This window comes from Macrotis lagotis, chromosome 8 (genome assembly GCF_037893015.1).
Source record: "Macrotis lagotis isolate mMagLag1 chromosome 8, bilby.v1.9.chrom.fasta, whole genome shotgun sequence".
NCBI lineage: Eukaryota > Metazoa > Chordata > Mammalia > Peramelemorphia > Peramelidae > Macrotis > Macrotis lagotis.
Genome location: NC_133665.1, coordinates 76,107,953 through 76,124,195, shown reverse-complemented (window position 1 = coordinate 76,124,195; position 16,243 = coordinate 76,107,953). Strand labels below are relative to the sequence as shown.

General features: G+C 33.9%; 1 pseudogene; it reads left to right on the top strand.

Moving 5' to 3' along the window:
- The first annotated feature begins 14,375 nt into the window (after positions 1-14,375).
- On the top strand, positions 14,376-15,938 carry LOC141494856 (nucleosome assembly protein 1-like 1 pseudogene; annotated as a pseudogene).
- The last annotated feature ends 305 nt before the right edge of the window (positions 15,939-16,243 follow it).

The window sequence follows — 16,243 nt, the reverse complement described above, 5'->3', positions numbered from 1 at the left end:
TGGTCCATACCTTCCCTTTTGTCATGTTCAATTAGATTACTATATCCTTGAGAACAGAACTAGTGTAATTTCTGAATCCACAGTACCTGGTCATGTCTTATCTAGAGTATGTATTAGTGAATGTCTAACCAGTAGAGTTACAAGCATGCAAATTGTTCTCTGTCTGTTGGCAGAGAATAAGAAGAAAGCTTCTGGAAAGATATGATGACATGTAGGAAGAGCTCTATCTTGATTTCAACCACAGGCAGATAATTCAGTAACTGGTCCTGGTCTGCAATCAACATAGTGAAGAAATAGATTTTTGAGTGATTGTTAAACTGTAACTGGAGTATATTCAAAATGGTAGTAACTAAAGGGAGCCATTTTCTCTTCCCTGAAGGCCATGGTAAAGTGAGGAGGCAAGAAATAGTATAAGAACTTGGTGGGTAGAGAGACTTCTGAACTCTCCTCCAGGTACTCTACAACATGGCCGATGAACACAGAATGTCTATCTTGATTTTGCCTCTGTTGTACCTCTTCCTCTTGATTTTAGGTAAACTAAAAATCAGGAGGGTATAACCTTAGGAAATTCAAATCTATCTGTTTTTAATTAGAATTCCACTTCTTTTCTCCTCCTTCAAGATTCTTTATTATTTATTCTTGTATTTTAGTTTTACTGTTCCATACCATAGACATCATTTATTCCTATTTAAGTCTCTTTGTTGAAGTTTATATTCCTACACTGAATTATGTAACCCCCAAATTCATCCTTTTAATATGAATGAGGGATATATTATGAGTTAGGAACACATGATGGATCTCACTTCAGACACTAGATATATGATACTGGGAAGAATGAGTTTCTATTCCTGTAAAGCTAATACCAATAAGAGCATCTTTATTACATAGTTGTTGGAAGGAGTCAATGAAATAATATATTTAAGGGACTTTAAAAAGTCTGTAAGAAGACATATAAATATGAACTGGTCTGAGGATTGAACAAACAGTTCTCTAAAGCACTGTGACTTTACAAGAGCATAGAAGAATGTTTGAATTCCCTAATAAAGAAATTACAGAGAAAAAATGCCAAGGTGGCACCTCACACTTTGTATATTAGGAAAGATGATAAATGATGGGGAGAATGAGTATGAAAGGATTATGAAGAAATTGACTTTGTTTACTTCTATTTCCTTGTATATTATATCTGTTTCCTTGTGAAGTGAGGAAGATAGAGTGGGAAAATTTCTTTCCTCAGCTTGAGTTATTCATTTTCAGATATTTGGAATCATCAGTTCCTGAATTAAGAGTCTTCTCACTAGACTAACATCAGTTTGCTGTTTTTTTTTTCCTATGGAGTATAAAAGATATAATTTGATATTCCTCATTTCTAATATGGCATCTTTAGTCATTTTTCCAGTGATCCCAAAACCCCATGACTCTTTCAAATTAATTCAGGATTTATTCAAATGCAGTTTATTTTTGATTGCTTGATTGAATCAATACTGATATATGAGCTTCCTATGATTGTCTGAGGATAGAAAACCACCCCTACTCATAAACATCCCCTCCCTTTCCTGATCATCAATAGACAGTTTCAGACAATAGTTATGTTTTAAGCAACTTTAGATATGCCATATCTAAACGTTCAAGAGTCTCTCTAGATCTAGTTTTAAGGTGCCTTCAATTCACATTATTAACTTTAAAAGTTTAAATATCTTGTATATTTCCATTGCCACCTTAAATATTTTAAAAGCATGACCTTTATATTCCCAAAGTAATTTTTATTATATAATAAGTATATTCTGCTAATTTATATTTAGGTAAACTAAAAATCAGGAGGGTATAACCTTAGGAAATTCAAATCTATCTGTTTTTAATTAGAATTCCTCTTCTTTTCTCCTCCTTCAAGATTCTTTATTATTTATTCTTGTATTTTAGTTTTACTGTTCCATACCATAGACATCATTTATTCCTATTTAAGTCTCTTTGTTGAAGTTTATATTCCTACACTGAATTATGTAACCCCCAAATTCATCCTTTTAATATGAATGAGGGATATATTATGAGTTAGGAACACATGATGGATCTCACTTCAGACACTAGATATATGATACTGGGAAGAATGAGTTTCTATTCCTGTAAAGCTAATACCAATAAGAGCATCTTTATTACATAGTTGTTGGAAGGAGTCAATGAAATAATATATTTAAGGGACTTTAAAAAGTCTGTAAGAAGACATATAAATATGAACTGGTCTGAGGATTGAACAGGACTAATTTATATCACTGTAGTTCATTGTTAGTATTTGATTAAACTCTAGTAATATCTAATTTTAATTGTGGTAATTCCTTACAAAAGTTTAAAAATTGACATTTACGTTAGTAACAACTAAATAATTACATAATATATTATAGCAATATCTGGTAGTTTCAAAATGCTCTGAACTGACAGAAAAAATATGTTTTTTTATCTTTTATGGAGTTTTCTAAGTATTTAATTATGTAATATGTTTCTCATTAAAATAATTATAATAATAATCATTCACATTTTAATAATGCTTCAAATTTCAAATATTTTTTATCCTAAACCTGCTTGTAAGGTAGATTGTGATTGTGCAATTTCCATTTTTCAGATGAAGGAATTGAGACTCATGAAGGTGGAGCTTTATGTTGTAGCAGAGCTCACAAATAGCTGAACTCTGCAGAATCCAAATCTCCTGACTCTAAATTCAGTCTTGAACTTGAATCATTAAAGTACAGTGTATCACTTTGGAAAAGGAGAGATAGAGACTTTTAGGGTGGAGCCAAGATGGTGTTGTGAAGGAAAAATGAGAGAAAGAATGCCAGAAATTAGTATGAAAAATGTGGGTTCAAATTCTACCTCTGACAATTACCAGGAATGTAAATAAGAATAAATCATTTAACTTTATGAATTTCAATTTCTCATCTTTACAAAAGGAACAATTAGATCTCTAAAACTGGTTTCATAGGATTGTTGTAAAGCTCAAAAGGAGATAAGGTATACAAAGTACTTTAGAAATTTTAAAGTATTTTATAAAAGTCAGTTATTAAAATAATCAGCAACAAGTTTATCAACAATTTGATCAATAGAGATAATTTAAAATCCTAAAATATAGGGTTTTTTTTAAAATTCAGCTTCTTAAACCCTTGAAAATTATCAACTACTTCAGTGATAGTATCTAAATGGAGTTTGGTATAGTAAAGCTTAAGTCAACACAAATGACAAAAGGCCAGTTTGCTGTGATGGATGAATTTACTCACAGTAAAGATCAAATTATTGAAGATCTGGTGCAAGAAGAAGCCTATAAATATCTCAACTATTTGCAGTCAAGAAAGATTAACCATATGGTAATTAAACAAAAGTTGATGAAAATATGCTGCCCATGTGGAAAAAATGCAAAAGACATTTATTTCAGGCAACAGGATAAAGGTAATAATTGCATTTGTGGTGCCAATTATATACATACACACACACACACACACACACACACACACACACATATATATATATATACACACACACACACATACACACAAACATACACACACACACACAGCATAAACAAATCCACTTACAGGCTTAGGAGCTATTAAATGAAACATTGAAATGATCATGATCGAATACTTATCTTAGCCCCAAACAGTAATTAATTAGTCATCATTCTATATGCATCCCAAGTTGAAAACTGTAGAGTTACTTTTAAAGAAAGCCTATTGTATGTTTTATAATGGATTACATGATGATCACACACACACACACACACGGAGTAAACAAGGACAGGAATATACATTTTTATAGTAACAAAAGCAAGTACTTTTACTTTAGTGTTTGTTAAAGAGCTCTACAATTGATATTTATTTGCACAGTAATCTTGGGAGGCAGATACTATAATTATCTTCATTTTATAAGAAAAATCTGAGGCATACAGAGATTAAGCAACTTGCCTATAATTGTCTGCAGTCTGAGGTTAAATTTGAATTTAGGTCTTCCTGATTCCAATATCTCTATATATATATTGCCATTTAGTTGTTAACAGTTTATGTTTTATCATATCTGTAACTAGGAATTTTTGTGGCAAAGTCAGTTGAAGGGTGTGGGTTAGTAGTGGTGACTGAAGGGCAGGCTGATAATGGATTTAATCATGATATGAGGACAGGAAATTCAGCTAATTTCTCACTGAAGCTGAGGATGGGGAAGATTTAGTCCTCAGATAGGTCCATTATAACAATAAGATGTTGATGTTTTTGGCGCTGGGAAAGGTATATTGCATGACAGTGGTAGTCAGCAGAAAGCAATGAGAAAAATCCAGGTTGTCACAAAATTAGAAAAAGCTCTATCTAGATATCAGCTTGTGAGGAAAATTTTATTGGTAGATTATGGAGGGTTTATATTGGACTTCACAAGTATGAAGGGTTTAAACTTAATGAATAACAAATACATATGTCAATAGGGATAGTTAAAAAAACTAACAAGATAATTATTTATATTAAGGGAGAAGTATCATCCAGATCCATAGAAGTGATAGTCCCATTTTTTCAGCTCTGGTTAGATCATATCTGAAGTAGTGCTTCATTGTAATATGACATTTTAGAAGGAATATTAAATTGAAATATATCGAGTTTGGAGAAGGGCAAGTAATACAGTGAAGGGACTAGGGATAATGAAACAGGATCATTTGTAGGAAATAGAAATATTGCCATTGAAGAAGGGAAAAAAAGCTGTCTTCAACTATTTGAAGAGCTATCTTAGGGAAAGAAGATTATTTGTTCTATTTCACCTCATAGGACATAATTGTTAATTGCTATGACTCAGAATTGCAAAGATCTAGGTTTAGATTAGATTTAAAGACTATTTCCTGAAAATTCCATTTGTCTAAAATTATGTAAAATGGCTGCATTGGGAATTTACCTATCAGTGAAGGCCATGAATAAATGAATGAAATTACCTTTAATAAACACTGACCATTTTTCAGGTTCTGTGCTAAGCCTTATATTACATATACAAAAAAGACACACAGTATATGGCTTGCTTTCAAGAAATTCACATTTTATAAGAGAAGACAACAAATATAAAACTATGGTGACCAAGGAGAGTTGCTTTGGATTCAATAGTCACAGTAAAGCTGAGTTGCACCACAGGACAATTGATTTGATATATTCTTTCCAAGAATAGTTGTGTTGATTTTATTGTTGTCCCAGAGTTAAAAGTATAAGGGAAGAATGGGGTTATTCAGGCAGTGGAATGGTTTCGTAAATTCCTCAAGAAACATCATGGGTCTGAGCTGGGCTGGTTCCGGAGACTCCTCACAAATCAGTAACACAGGGTGCAAGGATAATAACTAGGTAGGTTGGTTGGAGGAGAGGAGGCATGACATGGGGAGATTGCTTGAAATGGAGGCTAAATGAACAATTGCTAGGAATGTTATATAGGGGATACAATTGGAGGTACAGAGAGGGTTGTCTCCTATATGTAACATGGGAATGTGACTCCAGGGGAAGCAGAATAAACACATCTAGCTTCTTCTCCCCCACCTTCCTACCAAAAAAGAAGGGGAAACAAGTGGGTAGGGTCAGAAGTTTGATCACTCTAATCTTATTAAAGAAAGTACTGGGTTAAAACTTATATCTAAGTAGTCCCTTAAATGTTATTTGTCTGAGTAATGTGATATTTTAGGATTGATCTAAATTTTTTTTTGATTTTTCTTTAATGAAGAAAGAAGCAGGAAAACTCTCAAGTTTTAAATCCAAGGCTTTATTTCTTTGCTATCAAATACCAGTTCTACAATTAACATACGGAACATTTAGTCAAGAAACCCATTTATCCAAAAAGGTAGAAAAATATGTCAGAGGAAATACATACATACACACACACACACACACACACACACACATATATATATATATATATATATATATATATATATATATATATATATGTATAATTATATACCAGCCATTATAGAATTGAGCTTTCTCATTTATCTAGTAGTAACTTAGCTCAACCAAGAAAGAAAGTCCCAAATCTCACTCAAAGGGAAGTACCCTGAAGTCTTTAGTGCAGGGAGCTGCAAAAAGGGACATGATGGCTTCTGTCATCCCATTTCAGTTTCTTCTCAAAGTCTTTCCCTTTAAGCAACCTGAAGTGAGGTTGGCATCTTCCATCTCATTTCTCAGAATTAGAAACTATAAGTTCCCAAAATTACTAAAGAACCTGGAGTGAAAAAAAACTTGAAAAAAAATCCTGAAGACAGAAGAACTCTCTTTATTCCATTCTTGCTAACTCTGCCTCAACATTGATCTCCACCAATAAGGAGAGAGTCCTATCCCAATTAGCATTCACAGGTGTAGGTAGCTAAAACTATCTGCTCCTTTCTAGCTCCAAATTATCGTGATTCTCTTTATTGGTTATATAAAGGAAACAACAAAGTAAATTATGAAAAGTTGAAATAATAAGTCACTTTTGTAAGGTATTTGAAAATTAGAAAGCACTTTCCTCAAAATAATCCTAGTATGAGTATTTGTAGTTTTATTTGACAGTTGAAGAAAGTGAGTCTCAGATTAAAGCAATTTTTCACAGAGTTAATATATTATAAAAGTGGAACTTAAATCTGGTCTATTGTTCTTTAGGTGATTCCAACTGGCCCTCCAATATAAGTAAAGAAAATGCTTCTCCTCTAGAAATGTATTCTACTAGGTTTCACACTGTGTGCTCAAAAATTCCATGTTCCAAAAGATGAGTCTGACTGTGTCACGTAAACCTTGAAGTTTATCCCTTCTGAGAAATGTTTTTATCTTTTAAAATATCAGACACATGAGAGATGTGACTCATGTTTCCCTTTAAATTACATGTGGAAGCTTCATCGAGAGAAAGATTATATCTATCTCAAGCTGTGAGACATTTTTAAATTAGTGATTGTCATACTTTACACCTATGCAAAAGACAGGACACTGACATGGTACATAATCTATTCACTCTTCATTTCTCATGAAGACAGATATAGACACAAAGTAACTTAACAAAGAACCCTTCTATGACAGAGGTAGACAGAGTGAGGACACCTGTCTTCCCTTAGCTATCATTAGGTGGGTGTGGGTTCAGAGTAAGCCAATCATCCTTTGACAGTCTGGCTATACTTTCCATAGGTCCTTGCATCTAGGTTGTTTACCATTCATGTGATAACAACTTTAGATGGGAAAACTTCTGGATTGATTTGAGACTAAAATGATGAAAAGTCTATAAACTGAGGGTTTTTTAAAATCTTTTTATGGGGAAGGTTCAAGCTAATTTTGCTTGTTCTATAATACTTTATTACCAATATTCATAAGCTAGGCAGGGTGAAATCAGCAGGAAGTGTGGCTTCAATTACTTCTCCCATGCTGGCAAGAGAATAGAATTGATGATTTAATAGATCATTCTTAACTCTAATATCTCTGATTCTAAGGGTGGGGGCAAAAGGGGTTTCTCAGCATTTTGTTTTGCATATATCCTTGCCAAGAAAAACAACCAAACTGACTTTTGGAGAAGTCTATCTTCAAACTCCTGGGATGCTTCCATATTTCCTGTGGCTGAGGATCTATCCCAAATTTGCCAGTGCTATTTCTAGCAGAAATTGGAAAGTTTGCTGGAGTCTTTGTTATGGACTAAACTCAAGAACATGCAGTTTCAATTTGTCCATTTTAATGGAATGAAATGGTTAGCAATTTAACTATACTTTAATCTGGTTAGAGATCATCTCTCCACTTGGAGAATAATAGAATTAATATTTGTTAATCTCATCTTTTAGCTGAACAATTAAATATTATTTAATTTCCTAGTATTAACTGCCAAATATAACAAAACAAACACAAATGCTGAGTAGTCTAGAAAGGACTCCCTCTTATGTGTGCTATTTATTTCAGCATACTTATATATGTATATATGTATATATGTACATTACATATATTTATATTATATATCACCAATATTCATTATCTGTGGGGTCCACATTGTTGCTGCAAACAACTTGTCTTCAGTTAATCAAACACTGACCTCAAGAAAGCCCCTGGGATGATTTTTCAAATGGTTTTGGTATTTTTTGGTATTTTCCAAAATTTTTCTATTTATATTTAATTCTTTGTATTTCATGTCCATTCTTATTGTTTATGTTTGTTATCATTATTATCATTATTCTCAAATATACATATACAGATATGGTCTTTCAGTTTCAATTTTCATCTCTAATTGTCTGTTGGAAATCTACACTTGTCTAGGTCTTCACCCTTCCTACCTCACACATACACATCTTTTTTATACAATTTAATCATTTTTAATGATGATACCATCATCCTTTCAGTGACCCTGGCTCAAAATCTAAGTGTTTGGATTTGTTTGCTTGTTTTTTAGACACTTCCATATTTATCATTCCACATTCTAATGAGTTGTTAAGTCTAGTCAACAAGTATTTATTAAGTACCTACTATTTGTCTGGCACTATGGTAAGCATTGAGGATACAGAAAAAGGCAAAAGCAGTTTCTATCCTCAAGAAGTTCACAATCAATTCAGTTTAATCTACCAAACATTTATCAAGTGCTTATTCTTTGTAAGACATGAATTGGTTTAAAAAAGGACTGGCTTTAGAGCTTATAGGACTTTGGTTTGCAGTATAGTTTCTTATATTTATATAAATATATATATATATATATATGTATATACATACATATATATATATATATATATATATATATATATATATATATATATAAGCTTCATGATTATAACAAATCATTTAACCTTTGTGGGCACCAGTGCCTTTCTAAGAAAATTAGTGATGACTGTTTTCAACATATGTAGTGTTTTCTGTATTATTCCACTTTTGGCCTACCCCTAGGTAGGTCATTAAAAACCATTGGAAAATATTGTTCAACTTGCTAGGATGCTCAAGTTATGGTTTCATGTCCCATGAATTCTCAGACCTCAATGTATTAGATAAACAATTACATTAGTAAAAACATACCAAAGCTTCAAGGAATATGACAATCCACAGTCTAGGAAGGTAAAAGCAGATAAAAGACACTAGAAAGAAATTTAAATGTAATCAGTAAGGAAGAGTTCTCTTGAGGTCTTAAGAGCTTCTCAGTAAAAATCCTAAAAATATTTTTATATTCTCCTTGTCCTACAATTGAGTCCCATGTTGCTCTATATGGGGACAGAGTAATTTAGACAATCTCAGGTCTTCTTCAGAGTCTTGGGTTACAGTGACTATGGTTGATATAGTAAAAGTAAGAGGATACCATGCCACATCCTATAATGTACAATCCTGGGGAGCCTGTCTCAAATACAGTTTAAGAAGTTTTCTTTTCTTATACTTTTTGGGACATTGTTTCTCATCTCAAAAGTTCATATCTAGGGTCTCTCCAAAAGAGGTAATGAAAAGGCATTCTGTACAATATAGGGCAAGTAATTAAAGGAATCTTAAATACATGACACTCACTATCTCACATTTGAAAAAATATATAATCCATCTGAATTTAGTAATTTAACTTTTAAATAGTTAAAATTTGTGAGGACACTGTTATTCAAATTTTATCAGAAGATAAAGTAGTCTGCAAGACATAATTAGATAATTTTCATATCTGGGAATTATATTGTCTAAGCTACTTGTACTAACATCTGCTGAAAGAATGGCTGCTAGGGCCATCCCTTGGATTTTGGCCCCAGTGTAGAAGCTTTCCTGAACTCCAGTTCACTCCTTTTGCTGTCACCCCTCCATTATACCCCAAACACCTTGACTTTTAAAACTGCTAGGTTTTTCCTATGGTTGGACATATCCATCTCAAAAATTATGTTACATCAATTATTTAGGAAGAGAATCCCAAGGTGGAAAATACTGATAAGGGCCCAGATATAAGGTCTACTTGAACCTATAACTTTAAAATTTAATAGGTCACAAAGTCCCACTCATAACTCCACTTTCTTAGGAGGGACAAAACAAAGGGAGTATTATGTATTTCCCTGTGTATAAGATGCTCCCATTTATAAGATACACCTTAATTTGGTGGCACAAAATTTGAAAAAAATGTATTACATAAAGTTATTGAACTCAAGTTTTATTCATCATAAAACTCATACAACTCCTCATCACTGTCAAAGCCACCATTCATTAGCTTGTCCTTGTCTGTATTTGATAAGAAATCTGTCTTAGGAGAGGCTCTGAATGCTCTCCTACCTGTGCTCTGGTCTGTAGTTGACCACAAGCACTCACTGGGCAAGTCAGGTGCATTGACACATAAACCTGAAGCACCAATTGTGTCCACCTTTGAAATCAGTGACTTCTTTTTAATCAGCAATTGTTCTTGCCTTCTGCTGAACCATCTTTCTGGACATGGGAATTTCAATGAATGGCCCTTTGCTCTTCATCCATCTCTTCAATTCCCTCTCTAACTCAGGCCCCTTTGCTGCCTTTCCTCTCAATGCCTTCTTCTGCTGTGGTGTTTTCAGTATGGTTTCTCCTTCCCATATGAGCCCATCTGAAATTGGAGGACCAAACTTACATTCAGCAGTACCATTTCTATTTACTTTTGCAAATTAGATCAAGTTGAACTTGAATTCAGTATGTACGATAATCTTTTCTGAGCCATTTCTGGACAGAACGTGGTAAAATATTACCTTATATACCAGTAATAAATGTGAAATAATGAATTCAAAGACAAGAAGTAGGAAAAAGTGGGAAATGCACATAAAAAAATTCTACAATCACTGTATAAGATGCTTGCAGTTTCTAGGCCCCAAAATTTTTGGAAAAGGGTGCGTCTTATACGTGGAAAAATATGATACTTGCTATGTCAGAGTGTAGCAGCCTGGAGGGCCATACTAGCAGTTGTCTAGTCTTTTACCAGGTAAGATTCCCTGTCTCCCTGGTTCTGATTTGAGAAAGGAGGGAATGATCAAGCAGGCACACAAGGTTTATTCTAAAATGTGAACTTCTTTCAGCATTTCCTAACAGATAAATAATGTGCTAAAATACGCTTATAGATTACAGAAATTGGAATGTCAACCATGAACCTGTTCCATAGGATAGGAGAGTGTATTGGGGGCGGGGTAGAGAGAGGTGGGAAAGGATAAGATAATCTTTAGTTTGTTGATTATATCACTTCCTTGTTCAAAAATCTTATATAGGGGCAGCTAGGTGGCACAGTGGATAAAGCACTAGCCCTGGAGTTAGGAGTACCTGGGTTCAAATCCGGCCTCAGACACTTAATAATTACCTACCTGTGTGGCCTTGGGCAAGTCACTTAACTCCATTTGCCTTGCAAAAATCTAAAAAAAAAAACCCCAAAATCTTATATAATTCTTTTTTTTTGTCTTTATGGTGAAAAAAATTCCTAACCTGGTATTGCAAAATAATTGGAATTGTCAATAAGCAGAAATTATCCTATTTTATAGTTTAGGAAAATAAGGCATAGAGATGCTGTGATTGGTTTTAAGTTCTCATTTGTAGCAGGGTCAGATCTATTACATTTTTTTCCTTAGGGTCCTAGGTTTTTTGAGAGATTAGAGTACCTTTTCTCTACTGTTATCATTTCAAACACCCACAAATAGATAGAATTATGAGAATTGAATGAACTACACTGACTCCATCTTGTGACTCAGTTCTGAATCTAGCCCAGTTTTCTATCTATTTAAATCATGGATCTGGTCTAATTTTTGTCTTATGGGATTTTGTCTTATGGGAATTGTAAAAACATTTATAGTATTAAAATCTAGTCCTGTGTATCTAAGAAACTGGACCACTTCTACATGTTGCTTAAAGACTCTTAAGATTATGTTATTCATTGGAAATTCAGTCTGAAATTTATGCAAACAATTTTCTCACAATTATACAAGCCTAGCAACCCATGTGTTATCTGAAAACTGATCCTGTATTGCTCAATCAGTTACTTTTTTCCTTATTCCTTTTGATGGATACTGATACTTGGAAGGAGGAATTGGATAACTCTTGTTTTCTGATTTCAGGGAACTGTACTTGTTTCCTTTCCCATTCACACTAAACTCAGAAAACCCCCAATCTTTCCCTCAGTTAGAAATCAGATTTCTTAATCTTATATTCTGGTTTTCATCTTATTCTCAAGATGAGGAGGCCTTGCTGTGATTTGTTATGCATTTATATGCATTGTATAATAAATTGATAAGCTTGGAAACTCAATCAGTTATTTCAGATTTCATCCATCACATATTTGTGTTCCCTCAAGTTTAGGAGCCCAATGATTTACAACCAAATCCCACAGAATATGTACTTCAAAGACATAATAAATATAAACATAAAGCATTTACCCTCCAAGACTTAATGGATATAATTCCCCTTATATCATCTTGGTCTGTTGGGTGATGGTGGGAGATTAGGCCCAAAACTTAATTCATTTTTTGGCATTAATCATATGAAGTTCATTTCCAGATATATCAGAATAATCAGATAAATGCTTCTTTTGAACTGAGACCTAAAAATTTCTCCTGAAGATCTGTCCTTTCTTTCCAAGATATAGATGCTAGATCCTGGTTCCAAACTATCTGTGACTCACAGAGACACCACCCATTTCATGGGATTCCTTGTCTTAAGTAGTTAGCACCTTCCTCCAAAAGTAAAACAGGCAGCTACTCTAGTTGATGTTGATAAGAACTTTTTAAATGACTAAAGAATCTCCTCTCCAACATGTGGTTAATCAAAGAGAACCAATTACAGAAAATATAAGTTACAGAATATCTACATGTACTCTACAATCTATCTCTTTAAGATATATATATATATGCTCATCCCTTCACAATCAGATCTGAGCCTCATCTGCCATTCCATCATTTCATGTCCCCATCTATAAAGCATTTCTCTTACATGCTATTATTACCTGGAAACAGTTCTGAAGAATGGAAAATTTTCATTTTAATAGCAAAAATCATAGCTAGCATTTATTTTTTAAAAATTTAAGAAATTTTTTAAAACAAATTTAACAAAATAATTTTAACAAAATACTTTATCAATATTGCATAATCTGAACTTTACAATAACCTTGGGAGATACATATTTTCATTATCACATTTTGCTTATGGGGAAACTGAAGTCAACAAAAGGTTTGTTTAAGTGACTTACCCAGGGATACACAGAGAGAAAGTATTTGAAACTGGACTTGTAAGTTAGTTGATTTTGCCTCTTGGTTCAACTCTATGTATTGCCACCTAGTTCCTGAAGGGTTGCATGATTTGTTCAAGGGAGGTTAATTCTTCTGGAATAAGGATTAGCTGAACCCTTTCCAGGGCTGCTCATTCATCTTTGATATGTATCTGGCATTCAGTTCTCATATTGGCTCCAAAAAGTTCTAGCATATGAAGCAGCCACACCCAAGGTAACTGTTTTGGGAAAAAATGGTTAAGCCAGGTAGAAACCAATGGGTTTCAAATTTGTTAGTGAGTTGGGGAGGTGTCTACCATGACCATGTGAAGACCTCCCCCAGAGAAACTAGTAGATGAGAACAATTTGTTCCACTGACCATGAAGAAACTGAAACAGGTACTGTGGAATGCTCAGAACTTTAATCGGACATAGAAGTCATCTAGGACATCCTGCATTTCTAGCCATTCCAATTGTCTTGATTTTTGTCTTGCCACTTGACTTCAGTGGAAGAGAGAGTGAGGCTGATGACTTTGCAAAACTATGCTTCACTTAAATTTAATACATGCAAGAGTTAAAACATCAACTTATGATGTCATTCATCTTTTTTGAAAAGGAAGGACAAACAACAACAGCTGCTAATGAAATCAGTGCGAGTTTTGTTTCTATTTTTTTCACTCCCCCATACTATTCTAATAGATATTCTTATTTTAGTACCATTTTCTGCTCTTTATAGAGAACTTTCCTTCAAGTAAGGATATTGTTTCAAGGAAGAAATTTTATCTATAGACAATATTTTCTTTAGATATTCATTATTTTTCTTTCAACAAGTGAAGGAAGAAAACAGAAAGATAAAAAAAGAATGGAGCAGTGAAACAATAAAGGGCTTTTCCCCATTTATCTTCAAGGAACACAATTTAATTTAACACTTATAGACCTTGCTTTAGCATTTTTTCTCATCCTTTTTTAATCACAGTTGATTTTTATTCCCTCAAACTTAAAGTAATCTAAAAATTCTTATATTATTTTTTAGTCATACTTCTACAACCATTCCCAGATTATGTTCATCTAAATAATTCTTATAGTCACAACAATGACAAAGTGATCCTGTACTACCCAATAATGTTTTAGTAAAATTTAAAAGGAATAAGTTGACTTAGAACCTACTGTTGGATTACTATATAGAATAAAGATGACATGGGAAGCGCCGCGCCGCCTCCCTAACTCAGCCTGCGCAGCTACGGCTGCTCGGTCCCTGCTGCAGCCGATCTCAACCATTCAGAGGTCTTACAACATGGCAGACATTGACAATAAAGAAGCTGAACTTGACCAACAAGATATGGAATATGTAGAAGAAGTAGAAGAAGAAGAAACTGGTGAAGATGAAAACAGCAAAGCTCGTCAATTGACTGTTCAGATGATGCAGAATCCTCAAATTCTTGCAGCTCTTCAAGAAAGATTGGATGGTTTGGTGGGAACATCAACTGGATACATTGAAAGCTTGCCAAAAGTAGTTAAGTGGCATATGAATGCCCTCAAAAATCTTCAGGTGAAATGTGCACAGACAGAAGCCAAGTTCTATGAGGAAGTTCATGCTCTTGAAAGAAAGTATGCGGTTCTTTACCAGCCACTTTTTGATAAGAGAAGTGAAATCATCAATGCAATTTACGAACCTACAGAGGAAGAATGTGAATGGAAGCCAGATTCTGATGATGAAATTTCAGAGGAAATGAAAGAGAAGGCTAAGCTTGAAGAGGAGAAAAAAGATGAAGAAAAAGAAAACCCTAAGGGAATTCCTGAATTTTGGCTGACTGTTTTTAAAAATGTCGACTTGCTCAGTGATATGGTTCAGGAACATGATGAACTTATTCTGAAGCACTTGAAAGATATTAGTGAAGTTTTCAGATGTTGGCCAACCTATGAGTTTTACATTAGAGTTCCACTTTGAACCTAATGAATATTTCACAAATGAGGTATTGATGAAGACATATCGCATGCGATCAGAGCCAGATGACTCTGATCCCTTGTCCTTTGATGGACCAGAAATTATGAGTTGCACAGGGTGTCAGGTAGATTGGAAAAAAGGGAAAAATGTCACTTTGAAAACTATTAAGAAGAAACAGAAACACAAGGGTCGTGGGACTGTTCGAACTGTGACAAAAACAATTTCCAATGATTCTTTCTTCAATTTCTTCTCTCCTCCTGATGTTTCTGAGAGTGGAGACCTGGATGATGATGCCGAAGCTATCCTTGCAGCAGACTTTGAAATTGGTCACTTTTTACATGAGTGTATAGTCCCAAGATCAGTATTATACTTCACAGGAGAAGCTATTGAAGATGATGATGATGATTATGATGAAAAAGGTAAAGAAGCAGATGATGAGGAAGGGGAAGAAGAAGCTGATGAGGAAAATGATCCAGAATATGATCCGAAGAAAGATCCAAACCCAGCTGAGTGCAAGCAGCAGTGAGCAGTGTGTGCTGTGGCCTTGAGGATTACTGCACTATCCCAGCCTAAACACAACTAGTAGTTACTTACAGCCTTATGTTTTGTATTTTCTTGGTAGAATCAAGTAAACAATTTTTGTTAAAAAAGGAAACAAAGAAAAAATGAACGTTTAAGAACCAGTTCAAACTATAGGTTCATTCTACCTAGCATTTTAGTAGTTATAATTTCTGCCGGATATGTAGAATGCAGTGAATCCCCTAAAGCATGTCCATTGCTACATAGTTTGGTTCTTGTGAAGTCTTTTGTCATGTAGCTATTAGACTGCAGCTGCAAACATTATCCAAATTCTTATTTGAGACCAATTTTGGTTTAGAAAAAAAGAAATCCTTCCGAAGAACCAACCAAAGTATTTTTTCAGCCCAGTAGTTGAATGGGTTTAAGTCTGCTTGCACTAGCTGTGCCTTCATTACTTTGTTAGAGAAATGCAGTGACTTGTACTAACTAGGAGACAAAGCATTTTGAAATTTGAGAAGAAACTAGTATACAGTTAAGAATTTCCAGTAAGACCACATCTAATGTTCGTTAACTGCTTGTTTATGGATTTTTGTATTTTAATGTGATATAGTGATCTATCTACAAAAACCTAGTCATCATATTAA